The sequence below is a fragment of the Octodon degus genome, unplaced genomic scaffold, assembly GCF_000260255.1.
Source record: "Octodon degus isolate 3935 unplaced genomic scaffold, OctDeg1.0 scaffold00040, whole genome shotgun sequence".
Taxonomy (NCBI): Eukaryota; Metazoa; Chordata; class Mammalia; order Rodentia; family Octodontidae; genus Octodon; species Octodon degus.
The window spans coordinates 899,563-914,516 of record NW_004524616.1 but is presented as its reverse complement, the minus strand read 5'-3'; the positions used below and the strand labels follow the sequence as shown (position 1 = coordinate 914,516).

At 42.6% G+C, this 14,954-nt stretch overlaps 1 protein-coding gene across 1 annotated transcript in view; it reads left to right on the top strand.

Moving 5' to 3' along the window:
* Positions 1–14,954, top strand: part of Prelid2 (PRELI domain containing 2) — a 108,640-nt gene that overhangs the window by 84,289 nt on the left and 9,397 nt on the right. The window lies entirely within an intron of this gene.

The window sequence follows — 14,954 nt, the reverse complement described above, 5'->3', positions numbered from 1 at the left end:
CTCTGCTGTAGTTATAACCTTCACACTTACTGAAGTTCAGGTGCAGCTCTACAACGTTTGGACTTATCCAGCTATGTCTGGCTTGGGTCAGGCTGCTGTGCTCAGCTCCTTCCCACTGCTGCCCTTGAGGTTGAACCTGTTGTGCCCCTGTGGCAAGATGTTCTGCTCCTGGACTAGCTGGGTGGATGTATCCTCTACACTGTCTGCAGGGATTGCAGCTGCAGTGTTACACCCCAGTTGTGTATGCGAGGCCTGAGCTGTGCCTGGAGGGGAAAGGTGAAGTAGGGGGAAGAGGAAGCTCTCCCACACACTCACTGGACCTGTGCTAGGACTGTGTCTGGGGGTTCCTGGAACGGGGCAGGAATTCCTACTCAGTGGGCGGTTTGGGGGAGGTACTGTGGAGTGGTGGGGGGCGGCCCAAGGGGGTGGGAGAGGTTCTGGTCCACACTGTGCCTAGGCTGGGACTGTTCCCGCAGGCGCAGGGTAGCAGGAAGCTCTCCACACACTCACCGGACCTGGGCTAGGACTGGGTCTGGGGCTTCCCGGAAAGTGGTAGAAATTCCTACTCGGCGGGCAGGGTGGGGGATGTACTGCGGAGTGGTGGGGGGCGGCCCCAGTGAGTGGGAGACGTTCTGGCCCACACTGCGCCTGGGCTGGGACTGGTCCCACTGGCGCAGGGTAGCAGGAAGCTCTCCCACACACTCACTGGACCTGTTCTATGACTGGGTCTGGGGGTTCCAGAAATGGGGCAGAAATTCCTATTCAGTGGGAGGGGCATGGGAGGTACTGTGGAGTGGTGGGGGCTGGCCCAATGGGGTGGGAGAGGGTCCGGTCCACGCTGTGCCTGGGCTGGGACTGATCCTGCTGGCGCAGGGTACCAGGAAGCTCTCCACACACTCACCAGACTTGGGCTAGGACTGGGTCTGGGGGCTCCCGGAACGTGGTAGAAATTCCTACTCATGGATTTACTTTATATAACTCATTTTTATACTTTTCTGCTGGATGGTTAAGAACAAGATAAACCAAGACCTATATAACAAGAAATGTAACTTTTGTATCTGATAAGGTCAGCCAAGTACTCTCAGGATTTATCCTGTAGTCCTGTACCGCCCTTTGTACATCCTTTTTCAGTGTCTGACATGAGGATGAGTCACGGCCATTGCTTGACCAATTTGCTCTCTGTGAAAGCTTGAGAAAGTGTTTTTTCCTCTCCATGTGACTCTCCCCAGGTTCACTTTACATCATTGAACACATTCCTCTGTGACTTCATAATCTTGATCAGAAAATTTGGAGCACAACTGAGTTACATGTTGTTACAGTACAGGTTCTCCTATGTTCCGAGTCTTCACTGACCCTAAAAGGCTAGGGCCAAAATGTTGGCTAACCATGCAGCCCTTCCTTTTCTCCAATTTTGATCTGCTAACTTAGGTTGTTAACCCTCCAGAAGAGAAGCTAATTATTAACCTGCAATATGTGCAGTTCGGTTTACCCTATCTGTCAAAATATCAAACATTTTGGCATATCATGGAACAGGTATTTTCCATCAGATATTGATATGTTGAACTTTAAGTCCTTACAGAATATGAAGGAAAAATAATTATATAAAAGTAGAAATAAGCATTTACATATTTTTATAAAGAAATTTAGAAACCTAACCATATACAGAATTGTAAGTCCTTATACTAGCGAGACAATACGATATTTACAGATGTGTGTCTGGTTTATCTCACTAATAAGTATATCATCAAGGGGCATCCACTTAAATATGAAGGCTTCAAGTCCTTTTTTTTTAACCTAGAAAATTATCTCTGATCTGATTTCCTCTGTACCCTTCTGCAGTTGTTACTTTACTTCAGCTGCTGTTGCAGACTTCAGGCATGGGATTTTCATTTCCTTCTATGCTTATATCTCCTGGGTTCGTTCTGGGTTAGCTCAGGGCCTGAGATTGCATTTGCTTCTTTGTTTTGTCATTTTCTGTTTCAGAAAGAACTGTCTATTTTGATTTCAGTGATACGTTTTTGTGGAAGTTTTGTAGTAGGTAGCTGTATCACTGCTATTAGCATGTCTCTGTAAAGAGTCTGTTCTTTAAATATATCTCTTTTGTTTCAGGGATTCTTGTTTTATGTGAGTCCCAAATTTGTGCCTTCTCTATGGGTTGATAGTGAGATACTGATTTCTGTTTGGTACTGTCTTCTATACTTCGGTGCAGGGCTTTGGTGAGCTTATTATCCAAGAGCCTTCCAATATTATTACTCAAGGGAGAACATGTGGTTAAGGCAGATACGGTATCCTAGTTACTGTGTAGTACAAATAGCAATACTAATAATAGCAAGTGAACTGTAGAAATTGACAAAATTTGTTAACTATTGGCTTTGTATTTTAGACCATAGGAGCAAACACTTATCTATATAACAAAGCTAGTCCTAAATTGGGAATTTGTATGTAAACTGCTTCCTCTGAGTTCTGTCCAGGCATCTGCTTCTCATGTACCTGGAGAGTTCCAGGCAGACTAGTTCATCCAAGTTACCTCCTGCCACCTCCATGTCTCCAGGATCATCCTGGTATGTCTGGGTCTCAGTCTGGACCCTGCTGAGCCTAGCAGAATGACTCAGCTCACTGTATCCAGCTGCAGGCCTCACCACCTCCTCCTGGGTCTGTGTTGCTAAATTTGACCGCTGGTTCGGCTGCCTTCACTGCTCTGTGCTGCTGTGCTCGGTCCACAGGTCTGGTCGCCTGTACTGCTCTGTGCTGCTGCCCTAAGTTCTTAAAAAGTTGGACCAGCACCAGCACAGGTTCTATGCGTGCATCCTGAGGGCTAAGGTCAGAGCTTACCAGAGTCTTGCAGGTCCCAGTGTATCTCAGTAGATGTAAAAGCAAAGGAACTATTTGTTGAAAAGGGAGATGGAGGAAAGTAACAGTGTTTATTGAGCACAGGTACTACTTAGGGAGCACTTTGTGTGCTCTGGTGTCATTCTGAGTGCTGTGCTTTCTATAAGCTACCATATTCAGTGTGTTCAGAGGTTCTTTGTGATGAGTACTTTCGGAATAAGAATACACAAATAAGTGCACTGAGTTGCCCCACACTGGTATGAAGTCATAGTTTCTAGATTCAGAACAGGCAATTGGCCCTTTATTTTGAGCAATTGATGACCAGGCCATGTGGCTAAAATTATCTCATGTTGCTTTTGTAGAAACCCAACTTTGTATTTCAGCCTGTGCAGCAAATTATTTCTTAGAGATCTAGAATTGATTGACCAAATTCCAAACAAGCCCTAGAGCAGAGCTCTCTTTCAGCCTTGAGGATTCTGTATCAGATTTGTGTACAGTGCATGGTTGTTAAAAGCAATCCCATCAAGGATGTATGAATTTTTTTTAATATAAGCATTAGATTTTTTTGTTGAAGGAAAATATTTAAATTTGCCATTTAACATTAAAGACAGCTGGTAGATTGTTAACATCATTTATGTGGGAGTTATTAATCCATATGAGAATAGCTGAGACCAAACAATATAAAGATTATGATTGTAATGATTAACCAGTTATACTTCCTATTTAGTTAGCAATTGATGTAGTAGAGTTTAGCAAGCACCAACAGTGTGTCCATTTCTTTAATCTCTTCATTCCATTTATCAGTTTATTATGAGGCCTAAGAGGCTTAAAAAAAATTTTTTTTTTTTTTTATTGTGCTTACAAGTACTATAATGTCAAGTGCAAGGTCCTGAGTTTGATCCCTGGTACCACTAAAAAAAAAAAAGAAAGAAAGAAAGAAAGAAAGAAAAAAAAAATACTATAAAGCATTCGCATTCTTTTCCCCTTTTCAAAAATAGTTGACCTAAAACCAGCAGGTTGTTTATCTTTAGCCTATTACCTGTGCATGGAGAATATATTTTTAAGTCATTTATTAGTTTTTTTTTTTTATATGTAGCTTTTAGTCCAATTATACTGGTTAATTCGTAATGTCAGGTGGTTGGAATTTTTAAAGAAGCATCACTTCTTCCGCGTTGCATGCACTTCCTGTTTTGCCTCTTCTCAGACTTCATGAAGAATGTGAAATGAGAGCGAGCCACTGTGCTTGTGTTGGTTGTGTCATTCAGGCACACCATGGCAAGGCGTCCACTAAGCATGAGTACTGGCCCCAGGAAACGATGATTATGTATAGCACCAAAAGGTCTTTAGCAGGAAGTAAAGGAATTTGCCATTTTGTGTTGAACAGTAGGACATTCTAATCAAGTTAGCCTATATTCAAAATACCTACTGTGGATGTGCTTGTCTTTTGGTTTTCCAGTTATCAGCAAGCTTCACCTGGTGGAAATCTGTGAGAAAGTCTAGCTGTAGATGTGGTGAGGGTGTTTTTGTTGTTGTTGTTGTTTTTAATCTTAGAGAACTTTCAAGAACTACACGTAGGGGCTGGGGAGATGGCTTAGTAGAATAAGTGCTTCCCTAGCAAGTGCAAGGGTCTGAGTTCAATCCCCGGTTCCTCCAAAAAAAAGAAAAGAAATATACGTAGCCATGTATGGTGGCATATGCCTGTAATCTCAGCTCTCAAGAGGCTGAGGCAGGATGGTCACTTTGAGTTCCAGGCCAGTCTAGGCTACAAAGTAAGGTGAGTTGAAGGCCAGCCTGAACTGCATAGTGAGATCCTGTCTCAAAAAAACAAAATACAAAAAACAGAAAAACGAAAGAAACTATATGTAATTTGCTGTCATTGAGAGTCCCCTAAGCTTATAAGATTTAAGCATCCTAGATGTAGGTGGAGATAACTTCAAGATGGCAGGGAAATGGTGCCTAAATTGACAGGCTGCTTTTTGATGGTTAGAAAAATAAACACTATAAACACAACTTGTATTTGGTAAGACTTTTTTATTTTTGTATTTGGAATCAAACTCAGGACCTCATGCTACCAGGCAGGCACTGCGTCACTGATCGGTAGCCTCAGCCCAAAACACACCTTTTATAGAGGCAGTGTATTTATTAGCTGGGTGCAACCTTGGTCACATTTCTTTAACTCTCTGAGTTTCATTTCCTCATGTGTCTTGACTTGTAGATTGAGTCTGAGGGCTGGATGGGGTTAGGTTGAGTGCAAAGGTTAGAAGAGGGCAGATCCGGTGTGAGGGATGGGGTTCAATGTGCCTAGCACAGCCTAGTGGAGGCCTTTGCCTGCTCAGTTTTTCTGCTTTTTCTCTGGACCTGGGTTCTTGTTCTGTCTGTTGGTGACCACTGTCATGGAGGAAAGCTAGTTCAGCTGATGGCACTTCAGCTTTCTAAAAGCATTAGTAACTCTCAAGTGATACGAAGAGCAAGGGAAAAGCACTTTGTGGACTATGAACCAGCGTGACATGAGCTCCTGCAGACATTTGGCACGAGTCCCATTGTGAGGGGCCCCTCGTCAGAGCGAGTACCTGGAGACATCCGTCACTGCTCTTTAGGCTACAGAGACAATACGGTGTAGTGCTCCAGTAACTTTGTATGTCATCTACGTCACCTCTAAGTGAAATCCTGTAACGAGGTTGGCTTATTCTCTTGCCACACATTTGACAGGCATGGTACCCATCGTGGAATGAGTTGGAGAAACCCAGGCTTGAATCTTATACTTGACACCTGCTAGGCTCAGAGACCTTAAGCAAAGCAGGGTTTTCACCTCTCTGGGCTGCTCCTTTTTCTGGAAATGATGAAAGTGGAAGTGTCTTGCCTCATTGGGCTCTTAGATGGAATAAATGAGACAGTATAGGTGAAGTCCTGGTGTGTAATACTGCCATTATAAATCATCATTACCCTGGACATTGTTGAAATTTGGAGAGGTGAATTTTTGACCAAAATACAGTTTTAGGAAATTGTATTTTGTTTAAAGGAAATGCTTGATTTGAAGACATGGAAAGACTGTTAACTCATAGAAATGCCCGTACCTGGGAGAAAGAGAAGGGTACACATAAAACATAAAAGGAGAATTATTTGGGAGTCTTTTGTATTTATTTCTTTCCTGAGCATCAGTTAGATTTATTCTTTTAAAAATAAATCACTGGTAAAAGGTACAAGCATGCTGTGCAGCATTATATTTCTCATAATAGGGAAGAAACAAGGAGAAATTATGACTGAACCTAGCATTGATGAATTGTAAAAAAGTGGCTAAGAAAAGGAAACTGGTGTGTTATGTTTTAGTTGGTCATAGCTACAAGTTGGTTCTGGGGGCCCTGGTGCCAGGCACTGGAGTAGATCTGCTTGAGTGGAAGGGAGAATGTCTTGCAGTTACGATTAGGGCAAAGCTCAGCTTCATATGGGTGAACCTGAGATCTACAGGGAAAAGAGTGCATGGGCTGCTCCTTTAACTACACGCAGACCTATTATCTGGGGCTTCATCATCCCTGGAAGGAGTAGAGATATTATTTTAGTTTAAACAGGGAATACTTTTAGCAGCAACGGAGAGTTAAGTTTAAGACTTAAAACCATCTTTCCAATAGAGATCAGGCTATAATAGGTCAAGCGTGGAAGTGCAGACACCAGTGAGAAGTTAGATCCTTCAGTCTTAGAAAGAAATTATAATGGTTTGGAGTCACATGGAAGCTCTAGCTGGAATGTGGAGTCATGAGTGTCCCACAAATGGGTGTTTCACAGCAAGTGGCAGATTGTCCTTTACCAGAAAGTCCATAGATAAGAGTGTAGATCGAGTCTGGCCTTGATTGGCTCTAGGAAAAAGCCATAGTTTACCTGAAGTCCATGTCAGGCAAAATAAAACTATATACATGCTACTTTTGTGAAGATTCAAAATGAAAACAGACTGAATCATCATGGAGAATAGGGAAAGTAATTTTATAAAATACAAAAAAAGTACCAATAACTGTCAGGTCAGGATTTATTGGGAAAGGGGCCACGTAGGGATGACTTTGTCACTACTCCTTCTAGTATTTGATCATGGGACAGTTCTCTAAATCAGATGAGCCATTTGCAATCATTTGCTGAGTGTTTCCTCCCTGCATTAGATGCTCTAAGGCCCATTCTTATTTTTAGTTTTTATAATTCTGGGATATAGCCATTTCTGTGCAAGGTATGAGAACTAAATATTCCCCATAAGGAGGAGAGATTTATAAGCAAAGATATCCGAATTACTATCACTAGTTTAATGTTTTGTAGTTATATCTAAAGATTCTGGGTTATTAATGAAAATAAAAATGAATCAGTGTTGCTCGCAAATGGGTTAGCCACTATGGCAAACTCATATTGAAGCCGTACATTGTATCAGGACATTTCTACAGTATGTGCCAGTAGATTTTAATGTGTCATTGTTTGGTGTTATCCCAGTTTTATAGATGAGGATGCCCTGAATTTAAGAGTCCCACAGCATCGAATCTAAAGATGCTTTATTGTGATAAAATATCTCTTCTTACAGATTTTGGCCTCTTGTTTCTCTTTTGAGGAGAACTTTGGATACAGATTCATTCCTCTCCCACTCCCTTCCTCTCTTCCTTCTTTTCCAGATGATGCCCAGTCAGTTCTGGGTTCTGGTGTAAGTGCTAGGATTTAGCAGTGGACACTGGCCAGGTCTCTGTTCCATTTCAGGGAGCTTCTGTAGTGATTGTGAGGCCACACAAAACATTTTACAAGGATGGGATTTTTTCACAGGGATGGATGCTGGACAATGTGATCCAGAATGTGGCAGGTAAAGGAGATGACCCTTTGGAGAGGTGCTGAGTAAGTTGAGATCTGGTACTGCAAACAGCTTGCTGGTCACTCTCTAGCCTTGGGAAGATCTGGAGATGTTTCTCAGAGAGAACAGTGAGTGAGAAAGAAGAAGAAGAACGTTTATATTTTAGGACAGGTTCCTGCTGAATTGCCCAACCTGGGCTCTAATCTACGATCTTTCTGCATCTGCTTTTGGAATAGCTGAGATTATGGGTCTGCACCAGTAAGCCTGAGTGATCTTTTTATTAATGGTTAGTGGCTTTAAAATATAAATTCAACATCCATGGAAGGATCTCACTTTCTAAATGCCTGTTGGCTAATCCAAGACTCTTTCATTCTCACCTCTGCTGTCAACTCTGTCTGCATTGTTCTTCCCTTCCTGAAACACCATGAGATTAGTTCCAAATCAGAGTGAAAATTGGAAACAAGACAAAACAAAACATTTATTAATAAAGCCAGCCATCAGACCCTTCCTGGGTTACAGATCTTAAATGACTGACATCCAAACATGCTTCCCCATCCTTCCAGATCAGAAACATGTCCAGCCTCATTCTTTGTTTTAACTCTGCTTAAATACCTTCTTGGTTTCCACAGTGACCATGATGGAATGCCATGGTTGTTGACTCAAGAAGTCACAGGCTTCTTCTTTGTAATTAGTTCTGCTTTCCTCTTATCTCTTAAAATGTTTACAGCATCTCAACAGGGTGGGAAAGGAGTGAAGGAGTGAGGCATTCCAGGCAGGATCATGGAGAGTTGACTCCGCCTGGGTGCCTCCTATGTCTAAGGTGGATTAAAGGCTAAACTAGAACTTCTTTGCTGGGATAAAGTTCACCCAATTGAGAGAGCCAACCCACCCATATTCTTTCTTTCATGTCTTCATCCTTTGTTCTTTCCTTCTCTTGTTCTCCTATAGCAGCTCTTAATATGCTGACCTTTTTGAGCATGCTTCACTCTTTCTGACTACTAAACAGATTGTACTGTAATTCGGAAAATCACAGTTGTCTGGTATATAAGAGAGATCAGGTGATTAGTTTTACAGTACATCAACATTGAACACCTACTCTGTGCCAGGTTCTATAGTAGATAATAGGACTCAAATGTTAACTAAATTCTGTTCTCTGATTTTCAGCACTGTATCTTAAATTGTGGTAGATGTAGTTGGCATGTGTCCTATGCCTGTAATCCCATCACTGGGGAGGCTGAGGCAGGAGGATCTCAAGTTTCATCCAAGCTTGAGTTATTTAGCAACTTAGCAAGACTCTAATCTCAAAAAAACAAACACACACAAAAACACAAAATTAATACAACAGGGCCTGGTGATTCATTGGCTGTTTGATGAATTCAGACATTTATTTACTAGATATTTACTGCCTACTCTGTGTGTCCCAAGGCCTTGTGCATGAATTGAATACATCTTGAACAGGATAGACAAGGCAAGGCATCCAATATCTTGACATTTACATTCTGGTTGCATTAGATGATTATAGAAGAGAAAGCATTTGTTTACCTACTGTTTACCGAAAACTAGTGGTTTTTTTTATATTTGTTTTGTTTTTGCAGTCATCAGGACTGAACGCAGGGTTTTACACAGAGCTATATCCCCAGCCTTTCATTTTTTTGAGAAAAGGTTCTGAACTTCCCTAGGCACGACTCTAACTTGTGATTTTTCCTCTTGTGCCTTCCAGAGCACTGTGATTACATTTGAGGAAATCTTTTTTTTTTTTTTCTTGGCGGAACCAGGGATTGAACTCAGATCCTTGCGTTTGCCAGTCAAGCATTTATCCTACTGAGCCATTTCCCCAGCCCCCCTGTTATTACATTTGTGTAGTACCACGCCTGGCCAAAAACTAGTGTTATACTGGGATAACCAAATTCTGCATTACTTTACCGAATTCATTATGACAAACACATACTACTGCTTCTATTTAAACTTTAAATTTGAGGTTACAGAGTTTAAGATCTTGCACCAGCTTGGACGCTGCCCCAGATCACTCTAAGTCATTGCTGGTACAGCGCAAATTTTTTGTGATTAAATACAGGGAAGTTTTGTGTGCTTGTCTCTTCTAGGAAAGAGCAGAACGAAAGTGGGAATCAGGTGTGTTGGGGTGGGGTGTGGGAGAGTGGCAAGGTGGGAACTGTGGTGACCTTGTCTCAGGCTGTCTGATTCTCCGTCCTTCAGAGAAGCAGTTGCTTGAATGGAAGAGAGTGCTGCATGCAGTTCTCCCACTTGAGCCTCTTACAACTTCGTCTGTCCAGGTCCCTCCTTTATCTCTGTGCATCACACTCAAGACCAGACTTTTTCTCTACTGCTCTGCTCTTCCAGTCCTGCTCCAAGTCCTCTCTTCTGCAAGATTAGTCTCTACTGCCTTTTTTTCTATTGTACTTCTTTTCTTTTGCAGGTGGTAGCACTTCTCAGAGGCTTTCTTTTCTCAGATATTTTTTATTCTTCCATTTCCTCTCAAGAAACCAGTGAATCCATGTGTAGCTGCCTCACATCCTTTTTGCCTCGCCATGTCCCCCACGTGCCTCCCCACTTGCCTCCCCATGCCCCCCACAGTTAAGAACTGTGTCATTGCAGTTCTAACACACTCAGTGTGCGTGGTATTTGTTCCAAAGCTGTGATCCTCAAGGAAGCAACATTTCCAGGCAGTGTCTTTAACACCAATCTTTCATCACCATCATAATTAAGTGAGCAGTTGTCTTTTGTTAAGTGCTCTGCATAGATGCGCCTTTTGAGAACTGCTTTAGGACTCTAATTTTTGTAAGGTCTAATATTACTCTTCTTGGAGCCTCTTGGGTGAATCAAATCTTCTTAAGGACGCATCATTTTGATAACAAAATAATGCTCTGGCCGGTAGGTAGCCATCTTTGTTTCTAGCCTATTTCTGTTCCTCTTAAGACAAGCTTTGTTTTTCCCACAATCTCCAGCTATTCCTCAGAAGCAGAGTGGGAATTGGTAAAGTGTTTTGAATCTGAAGAGCTCTGTGATTCTTTGTGGGAACAGTTTGGGCAGTACAGCTCTGGTATTAGGGAAATGAGCCTGTGAGATAGCTTACTTATCTGTACATTGACAAATAGAGAAAGATAGCCTTGTAATGGAGAAAAGAAATTCTCTGAGGGGAAAGAAATAATAAAATCAAGCTGGTTTATGGTTTGTCAGTCCAAAAAGCTTTTAAGCCATATCTATAAAGGTGTTTCCACTTAGTATTTGTTCTGCATTTCAGGCATCATTGTGTGATAAGTGGTGGAAATTTAGCCCCTTTAAGCCTGCTCTCCTGGGGGTTGAGATTTAAGTGTTGGAGCAAACTTTATTTGAAAGAACTTTATCGATTGGGATTTGACTTGGTTCTTCCTTATCAAAGAGAGGTACTAAATAGTGGCTGGCCTCCCTGTTAGGATTTTTTTTTTTTTTTTTTTTTAATTCACTCTCTCCCTGCTCCCATTCTCCGCCTTCTATTTCTGACTATTTTTCTTAAAAAGACTAAAGTGGTATGAGAGAAGGAAAAGAGGAAGAGAAAAATCAGCTGTCACATGGTGACCATAAGTGGTTTGATAAATAACATCTTTCAATTCCCAAGGCAAACCTCAATGTCCTCACTTATGTCAATTAGTGTTCAGTCCAATAAGAGGTGGCGGTCTTAATTTAGATGGATGGGAGAGGAGAGTTCATGGGTTCTCACTTCCCTAGAAAGCAGTGTGCTTTTCTTGTTTTAAAGATGACATCTAGATGTATACACCTATCCTGCAAAAAGAGATTTGTAAAAGAATTTTTACTGTTATTTTTATTCTTCATGAAAATAGAAGTAGAGTATTTATTTGTTGTCCAGGGGTTAATTGAAACCAAACCAAACCAAAACAAAGTGTGGTGGATTGCCAGCTGGTGGTCAATGTATAATACCCAGTTGAACTGAGCTAGCATAGTGCTGGGGTGGGGGGCCCACCTGAAGATTGTTACTGGCCATATACGAGGCAGAACTAGGGAGGAGGAACTGAGGAAGCTGTTGGGTGGTTGTTGAGAGCTGTCAGGTTTTTTTTTTTTTTTTTTTTTTTTTTTGTCAGCTCAGCCCTGCCCTGAGGGTGGGGCTGGTATGGCATGTGGTACTGGGGATCAAACTGTGGTCCCCTGCTCCTGCCTAAGCTTACCTAAGCAGGCACTTTAGATCACTGAGCTATCTTGCTGGCTCTGTTGGGTTTTTTTTTTTTTTGGAGATTGTCACGCTGGTTTTCCTGATGAACTTGGCTGTTCATGTCATCAAAAGATGGGGACCTCATTGTTGCTGAGATTGGCTATGGTTCACTTTAGGGGAGCTCTGGTCCTCACCTTGAGTATCCAGAGGCAAAGATGGTACACAGCTCATTCTCCTGCAGAAGCTCATTGGGTTGGTTTTCCTGACAGGAACTTGGCTGTTCTCAACATCAGAGGCGCTCAGGACCACATTGTCACTGAGGATGGCTGTGACACTTTTCAGGGGAGCTCTGGTTCTTTCTTTGACTGTTATGTCCTGGCTGCAGTGCAGCTCCCTCAGCCTGCTAGCACAGGTCCTTGATCCTGAGGGCACAGACTTTCTGGCTTCTACCACTGACCTTTGGGCTTTCCCAGTGCAGACCCATGAAATCCATGAAATGCCTGTGTGAGACATTGTCATGGCTCTTGGCCTCCAGTTGGCATTGTTATGAGGCATCGTGTGAGGCATTGTTATGGGCTCAAAATCTTCATTTGGATTCTTGCAGGACATTATCATGGGATCTAGACCCTCCACTGGATTCCTTGTCTTTAGTGTGTATACTGTACAGATTTCCTGCACTTTCTGACTCTTTGGGTGACTATTATACATAATCTTATAAAATATATGCCCTGTATTATAAAAATTCAAACTACAACACCAAGGAATGAACATTTCCTGGAATCTACTAGACTGTAAGCTTTATAAGGTCAGGGACTTTATCTTGTGTGTTTACCACTTAATCTCCAATGCTTGTACTGTAGTAAGTACATAATGAATACTTGTTACTTGGCTTTGTTGTTGAATGATTAGAACAGAAGGAGAATGATCCAGGTATTCACTCATATCCATGTATCTTTTCATCCAAGTTGTTTTAAAAAGAGAATGACCTTAAGAATAAATAATACCCAGCACCCAAAGTTAAGGAGGGAAAGGTTTATTTAGCTCAGTTTGTGATGGTTTTAGTCCATAATCAGCTGGCTCCAAGGCAGAGTGGCACCTGGCAGAGGGGCAACATTCATGGCAGTGGAAGACAACACAAGCAAGAGAGAGAGAGAGAGAGAGACAGAGAGAGAGAGAGAGTCAGAGTCTTTTATTATACTGTCTATGCAAATTAGTGTGGTGCCAATCAAATCAGTGGACTGATCCAGCAATTACCCACCCCTAATCCCAGCACTCTTAAATTCGACACTACTCTAAATCAATCACACACTCTAGATTCACCTCTGAAGTTTTCACTTTCACACCTCTGAAAAACTGGCTCCTCATGATTGCATGAAGCTTTGGGGGGACATCTAGACACAAACCATAACACAAGGGATCTCAGAGGTTATACGCAGCTATTTACAAATTCTAGCACATGAACTACTTGTATTTTGGAATCTCACGAAGCATTGTGTAGATACAGATTCCAGGCCTGAACCCTGGGATTTCTTATCGATTCACTCACTGGTAGAGCTTGGGACTGTGAACTTGCTATGGTGGGCTTCCCTGCTGATTCTGGTATGCACCTGAGTGTACAAGACATAAAGCCAATTGGCCTTGTGATCCCCAGATATCTTTCGTCTTGTGTGGCCATGGTGACAATGATCAGCTAAGGGGCCCAGCAGAGTGACTGGTGGAGGTGTGAGCAGGACCCACATCTCTTGGCCCTGGTGGCAATGCCAGGCCCTAGAGTTTGTTGCTTTGGTTCAGCCAGTGCTCCCTGTAGTTAGCATCTCTCAAAATTCTGTCATGTTCTTCCTCTCAAAACACAGGCAGCATTTAGGGTGCTGGCTTGGGCAGAATGTCAACAACTTTCTGAAATCTACACATTTCAGACAACCTCATTCAAACAACTTTGATGTTAAATATGTTTCATTCTGTTCTTTAGGAAAACTTTTGATTACTTCCCATCTGCATCCCTTGCACAGCTCAAAACAAACCCCACTAGGATGTCTCTACCCTTTTCTTCTATGGCCCACTCAGCCAGCTTCCTCTGAAGGGCATCACTTAAATTCTTGTTAAAAGCATACAGCTCTGGGGCCTGGTATAGTTCCGTTAAATCAGATACATCCTAGGAAGGACCTGGGAAGCTGTATCATAAGTTGCCTTCATCACTGTCCTCTCTAAATGTTTTTCTGGTCTTGTGAGAACAGCAGGTCTCTTTCCTCCCAGGTCCAGCATTTAGGTTCTTAAGACCCTACCTCTTAATTACATCCTAATTCTTTCTATCTGAAAATCTCTCCTCTGGCTTGCAGACCTTGCCCTTGAAGGAAGAAAGGCATATCTGCTGCTTAATTTTTTCCAGAATAAAGTTTTATGTGCAGGTTGTCATGGATAGTCACAGCATGAGCAGTACTGGAAGGTGAGGGGTATGGCCAATGACAGCTTAGGATGCCCATGTGTTTCTCATTTCATTACTTGCTAGCTGCATAATATTAGGCAAATGACTTAAACCTCTTTGAATTTCTGTATTCTTATCAGTAAAATGGGGATAAAAATAGTGCTTGTTTGAGGGTTTTATGCATACAAGATGGCATAGGCTGGCTGTAGGGACCCAGGCTGAGAGATGAAGATTTGCTTGCTGAGTATCTGAGAGACAGCTGCCAGGGTCGGGGGGACTGAGGGAAGCAGGATGGAAAGAAGGTGATGGTGGAGGAGATGCAGGTGCAGCTAAGGTCGCAGTTGGCCTTGTGGAGGATGGTGGTGTGGGGGTGGGGTGCCCCTCATGGTTGTCTCATTGAGATAAGGGACCCAGACCTTTGATACCCACTCATCACTGAATGGGGCTCCTCCTGGAGAGTGGGCATGACCTCAGGCATGAGGCAGTTCCCTTGGGGTGAGGACGGCTATAGCCTACAGTCCTGGCAGGTGGGGGAGAGAGTGCCTCCATCCTTGAGGGGATCCCAGCGGGCACCACACTGCCTGTGACCCAAGTTAATGCACATGAAATGTGCATGATGGTGAAACCAGCACATCGGTCTTGTCCACAAATGTTAACAATGCTGTTCCAGCCCTGATGATGCCTCTTAGGAGTTGGGTCATTTTCAAGAACTGAACTTAGGGTTGGCGAGA